Below are 6834 nucleotides of genomic sequence, written 5' to 3'. Positions count from 1 at the left end.
TTAAAGTACAAAGTTTAATAATAAAAGATGTAAAAAAAAAATATTTCAACAATCAATTCCAACGGTATCAGCCGGTAACGTTGTACACGAAAATACGAAACCGGGCGGCCACTAGACGAGGCTCTCGAGAGTTCGTATTTTCGTGTACAACGTTACCGGCTCATGCCGTTGGAATTGATTGTTGAAATATTTTTTTTACATCTTTTATTATTAAACTTTGTACTTGAACGTAGTTTTCTTTCGGTTCTTGCATTTCTCAAAGTTTGAGACCGATATTTTATGTATAAAAAAAGTTCGAACGTTCAAAAAATGTATAGGTTCAGAAAAAAGATGAAATAATTTTCAGTGAAGCTCCTACCAAAATGCAGTACCTGAACGTACTTTATTGTACTCTAATAAATTTCCTAAAGTTTCAGCTCGATATTTTATTCACAAAAAAAGTTCTTAAGTTCAAAAGAACATTCAGTGAACTGAAAAACTGTGATCGATGATATAGGTATTTAGCTGTGTCACATGCCCTTAAGCGCCACATCGAGTTAGAAATTGGGGATAATGAATAAGAAGCACTAAGAAAGGTGGGTCTGGTCCTGAATTTGAGTAATGATGAAAAAAGCAAAAAAAATTATTAACAAAAAAAAAACGTTTTTCATAATCATACAAATTTAGGATCAGACCCACCTTTCTTAGTGCTTCTTATTTATTATCCCAAATTTTCAACTCGTTGTGGCGCATCGTGTGAAAATAAGTTGCGAAATAAGAAACTTGTCGGTAAGGTAGGAATCTGGTCACGTAACCCACTAATCACATGGCCTGAACCAACAAAAAAGTGTACAGGGACGTCCTTTAACATGTTCGCTATCATTCCCCAGATTTCGAAGACAAAATCTTTATTATTGTAGGAAAAAAACCGAGGGAATCTAACACTGATAAAATCGATACTTATTCCTAAGCCCCACATAAATTAATCAGATTTAGCAAAATTAAAATTTTTTAATTAACCCACAAAAAAGTGTGCGGGGAAGTCATTTAGCATGTTCCCTGTCTGGTCCCAAATTTTGAAGACAAAATATTCATCATCCTAGGGAAAAAGCCGGGGGACTTAAAACTGGTAAACTCGATAATTTTCTAAGTATTACATGCCCTTAAACAAATATATGAAGTCGGTAAAACAGAAATCAACATTTTTCAATTATTCAAATAAAAACATAAGCTATTTATGTCCGGTTTAATGTTTTTTGGCACTTTCCAAAAAAGCAGGGAAAAATGTTTATCATTATGGACACAAATCTGTGTATGAAACGAATTGCTCGTATGGTAAGTATTGTATGGTCTTCAAAAGACCTTTTCATTTAAGAAAATGATACAGCGCAAGGACGGAAAATATATAGCCCTTCCGTAAGTTTCAGGCAGTTTTTCCCTTAAATGTATGTGGGAAAAGTAAATATTAACGTAAAAAAATTTCCGAGCAATTAAAAGTAAAAGTTTAAAAAAATCCTACAAGTAGAATGTCTGATTTACCAAGAGAAAATCCATTGAAAAGAAAAAAGGTTGGTACTTGAAATACAAATATTATTTTATTTCCAAAACACTGTTTAATATTACGAAAAGGTAAAATTTCCAATGATTCACTCAAAAATGCATATTAGAAATTTGCGCGCAAAACAGAAAAAGTGATATGTGGGTGAGATTATATAAGTGCAGGGATACATTTAAATTTTATTTAACGTACCTTTTAAAATCATAGCTTAAAAATGTTTTAATTCAAACCGCTTCATAGTTATTACATGTTTAAAAATGGAAGCTTTTACAAGTTTCCAAATTGAATAATTTAAAAATAAATGCCGTTAAACCGAAAACTTGGAAACTTTTATCAATTAATCAGTTAAAAAATGTCTACTTACAAAATACAAATCCATTCTCTCATTTTAAATATTCTAAATTGAAGAAATTTCAAATCAGAAATATTATTAATAATAAGAATAAAGCAAATAACAATTTGAAGTCACTACAAATTGATAATTTAATTATTATTTACACATGAACATTCAATACAATACAATTTTAAGTTACACATTTAAATTTGTGAAATTCAAATGATTCAAGGCCTTTTATTTCAAACAATTCAGTTTCGAGTTCTTCGGCTTTGAATATTTGACTTAGTCGTTTTATATAAAAAGTCAAATATCGTTCAATTTTACAAACTGTTGTTGTCCTTGCATTACAAAATTACAAATAGAGTGAGTTCAAATAAAATAACATTTGAATAACATTTGAAGTTTAATAAAAGCGTTTCATTATGCAGGAATTTCGTGTAAACCCCGGAAAATGACAGTAAAATTATTTTCTGACCGGGAATTTGAAAAAATGTTAAAAAGAAAGATCTATTCAATCACTTAAAATATTACAAATTTCATATCACGTGATAATTTAAAATAGGTTTTATGAAATTTTTTTTATAATTATTAAGTTCATTGTCAATTTTTTAAATTATTAAATCTTTCAATTTATAGAACCTCTCTTTGCAAATTTGGTAGACCTGCAATAATTAAAAATTGAATACTTTTGAATTTTAACACTTTTCATTAAAAAAAAGAAACGTTTTAATTTGATCAACGGTGAATATAAATAATATGATTTTTTAAATTAATTTGCATTTCGAGTACTAATTATTTACAAATAACTCATTTTACAAGACGATTCTAAACTTTTGTTCAAAATGAAGTGAAAACAATAGTGCTTAAAGAACTTCAAACATCTGATTGAAACTTTATAAAATATTTTTAATTAGGATAATTTAATAATTAATAGATTCATGATCAAGAGTTTTTCACCATTTTAAACTAATATTTCTTTTTTGTACAAATTTTTAGAGAGAAAAATGTTAAAAGTACACAAATAATTTGCTCTACATGCATTTCAAAACTGACAACCCACTTATAATGACAGCTATTAATTAATTTTCGACCACACATTTTTTTAAATGCTTCATCAACCTTCTTTCATATATTTTTTATTATTGCAGATCATTTCGTTTTTATGTAAAACACTATTTATCTACTATTCCAACTATCCAACTATACACGATGTAAACATAATCTGCATTATATATACCGGTCAACAAGTTGTTTTTCCCCCTTTGGTACATTGTTTTCTGCACTTCAACCACTTTTTCAACTGACAAATTGTATTTTTGTCCACCTTTTTATGCAGTAATTCAGCACCTGACACATTGTATAGACCTTTTCATTTAAGAAAACGACATTGCGCAAGAGCGTCAAATATATAGCACTTCCGTGTGAGTTCAGGACAATTTTTCACTGAAACGTATGTGAGAATAGTAAAAATTGAGGAAAAAAACTATTTCGAAGAATTGGAAGTTTGAAAACTTCACACAAAACAAATGTCTCATATACCAGGAGAAAATCCATTGAAAAGAAAGAACCTAGTGGGCAAAAAAATTCAGGACGTCCTAAAGACGTCTTTGGGGTATCCCTAAGACGTCTTTTATAACATGTCGTTTGGTCATCCTAGGGATGCTATTAAAACGTCTAATGTCAATACGAAAGATGTCCCGTGAACGTTCATGTCTTTAAGACGTCTTTAGGTCATCTTTAGAACATTAAACGTCTTAAAGGCGTTGGTTGGACTGACATAGGACGTCCTAGGAACGTTCCAAGGACATTCTTGGAATTTTCATAGAATTGTGCCCACTGGGAAGGTTGGTGCGCACAAGAAGTTCTGTTTTGGAAAGTGTCGATTTATTAAAAAATTTTCAGGGTGGTCTACATAGAAGAAATCTTAAGGAATTTAAGTTTTGAGTTTTTTTATTTTAAATATTTGATTTATAATAACTCATTTTATATATGAAGTATTTGAAAATGAATTAAAGCGTTGAATTATGAATCTATTAATTTGAACCATTGGCGGATCCCGAGGGGGGCGATCGGGGCGATCGCCCCCCCCCCCCCCCCCCCCCCCCGAGTTTTAAGTTTTTATACTTATAACTTGAAATATTTTTTTTTTTGCTTTTTTCGACTTATACGCCCCGATCGCCCCCTCCGAGACCAAGGCCTGGATCCGCCGCTGATTTGAACATATTTTTATTACAAATACTTTATGAAGGTTTAATTATACGTTTAAAGTTTTTTGAATACTAATATTTTCTCACTGAAACAGCTCAATTTTCAAAATTTAAACCTTCGTGTACATTCTATAATTTCGAGCATCAGATTAGAATCGTCTTTCGAAAGGAAGTATTTTTCAATTATTTATACTCAAAATCCAGTTTATTAAAAAAAGTCATGGTTTATTTGCATATATTTATAGTTGAGAACGTTTTTTATAAAAAATTTTCAAATTCAAACGCTGTGAATGATTAATTCTGTCAAGTCTTACAAACCTGCATTTTAAAATTCTTTACATTGCAAATTCACACTTTATAATAAATTATCATATCATATAATAATTATAATAAACATCTCTAAAAAATTGTAATTGAGTTTATTTTAAATTATTGTGTGATATGAAATTCGTAATATTTTAAGTGATTGGATGGATTTTTTTCTCAAAATTTGTCAAATTCCCAGTCAAAAAATATATTTACTGTCATATTTCTCGTCTTTTACAAAAAATTCCTAGTTTCCCGATCAAGCGGTCACCCTGATTTTAAAAGTACCTACTATATAAAAACATGAATAAAATTTTTTTTTTAATTTCTTTCAGTTTCACGTATTAATTACAAACAATTTTTTCACCATTTTCAAAACATTTTCAAAACTGACAACCCACTCATAATGATAGATATAAATTCATTTTTAACTGCATTTCTTTAAAATTATTCGTCAACCTTTTTTATATTTTTTTATCATTACAATTATTTCACTTTTATGCAAAACACTACTTTTCCACTGTAAACGTACACTGCTTGTAAACGTAACCTGCATCCCTCATGCCGGTTAATAAGTTGTTGTTTTTTCCCTTTGGTACGTTTTGATTATGTACTGTCGGCGTAGTAGATGATTTTGATTATTTACCGTCGATATAGTAGATTAGGACTTCTCTGATTATACGGGATTCCCTCTGTTCAAAATTGGAATTGCCTTCAAATTGTTTATAAAACCATAATTATAGTTCCAGATATTGATAGAAATTTCTGGAACTTCTTTTTAAAATATTTTGGGTTGGATGTATTTAGATGACGAGTTTAATGTAGAATATTATAATGTTTTCTATAATAGATTAAAGTCAAAAATATTATAATTATAGATATTATAATATATGTTTTTCAAATGATTTAAATATTTGAAGAATCATTGAAATCTTTTTAATATATCCGAAATCTTTATGAAATATTTTAAATATTAAAATTTTTTAACAATTCATCGAAGTCTGGGAAATCTTTTAAATCCGTCAGAAATCTTTGCAAAAACTTTAAAATGTTTATAAAACATTTAGAATATTTGTTTGATTGTTGAAATCTTTGGGAAATCATTGAAGTCTTTGTGAAATCTTTTTGAAATTCTTAAAATACTTTGAAAAATATTTTTAAAATACTTGGTCATATTTGACAAAGATTTCACAGATTTCGCAAAGATTAAAAATATTTCTAAAGGATTTCGGATAGCTCTAAAAGATTTTACAAAGAATTAAATAATTTCACAAATATTACTAAATATTTTTTTTAATCAGAAAGATTTGACAGAGATTTAAATAATTTTTAAAAGATTTCAAAGATTTGACAAATATTAAAAATATTTCGCAATGATTTTGGACTGATATAAAAGATTTTACAAGGACTTGAATAATTTCACAAATATTTCCAAATATTTAAAAAATATTTCAAATGTTTGGCAAAGATTTCTAAAGATTTGCGAAAGATTTCAATAATTTCTTAAAGATTTTAAAGATTTCTCAAATATTTCAATTATTTGTATATATAGTGAAATTATTGAAATCGTTGCGAAATCATGGAAATCTTTGTGCAATCTTTGAAGTATACCGGAAATTTGTATAAAATAATTAAAGTTTTTATGAATTATTTTTAATCTGTCCGAATATTCGCGAAATATCTTTGACCTTTGTTAAAACTTTGTAAACTCTTTTTGAAATCTTCAAATATCTGCGGTACATTAAAAATATTTCTTCAATATTTGGTAATGTTTGTGAAATTACTGAATTCTTTGCGAAATCATCGAAGTCTAGGTAAAATCTTTTGGATCTATTCGAAATCTTTATGAAATATTTTAAGTATTTGTGAAATCTTTAAGAAATCATTGAAACATTTGTCAAATTTTTCTGAAATTTTTTAAAAATATTTGATAATATTTGTGAAATTATTGAAATCGTTACGAAATCATGGAAATCTTTGTGCAATCTTTGAAGTATACCGGAAATTTGTATAAAATAATTAAAGTTTTTATGAATTATTTTTAATCTGTCCGAATATTCGCGAAATATCTTTGATCTTTGTTAAACCTTTGTAAACTCTTTTTGAAATCTTCAAATATCTGCGGTACGTTAGAAATATTTCTTCAATATTTGGTAATATTTGTGAAATTACTGAATTCTTTGGGAAATCATCGAAGTCTACGTAAAATCTTTTGGATATATTCGAAATCTTTATGAAATATTTTAAGTATTTGTGAAGTCTTTAAGAAATCATTGAAACATTTGTCAAATTTTCCTGAAATTTTTTTTAAATATTTGATAATATTTGTGAAATTATTGAAATCGTTGCAAAATTATTAAAATCTTTGTCTAATCTTTGAAATATATCGGAAATTTTTATAAAATAATTAAAGTTTTTGTGAAGTCTTTTTAATCTGTCCGAATATT

At 27.8% G+C, this 6834-nt stretch overlaps 1 protein-coding gene across 1 annotated transcript in view; it reads left to right on the top strand.

Annotated features, from left to right (window-relative positions):
- LOC117181723 (malate dehydrogenase, cytoplasmic) overlaps positions 1-6834 on the top strand; it is a 29133-nt gene that overhangs the window by 18657 nt on the left and 3642 nt on the right. The gene's annotated exons all lie outside the window — the stretch shown is intronic.

This window comes from Belonocnema kinseyi, chromosome 10 (assembly GCF_010883055.1).
Source record: "Belonocnema kinseyi isolate 2016_QV_RU_SX_M_011 chromosome 10, B_treatae_v1, whole genome shotgun sequence".
Lineage (NCBI taxonomy): Eukaryota > Metazoa > Arthropoda > Insecta > Hymenoptera > Cynipidae > Belonocnema > Belonocnema kinseyi.
The sequence above is the reverse complement of the archived record's forward strand: the minus strand, read 5'-3'. Positions and strand labels throughout refer to the sequence as shown.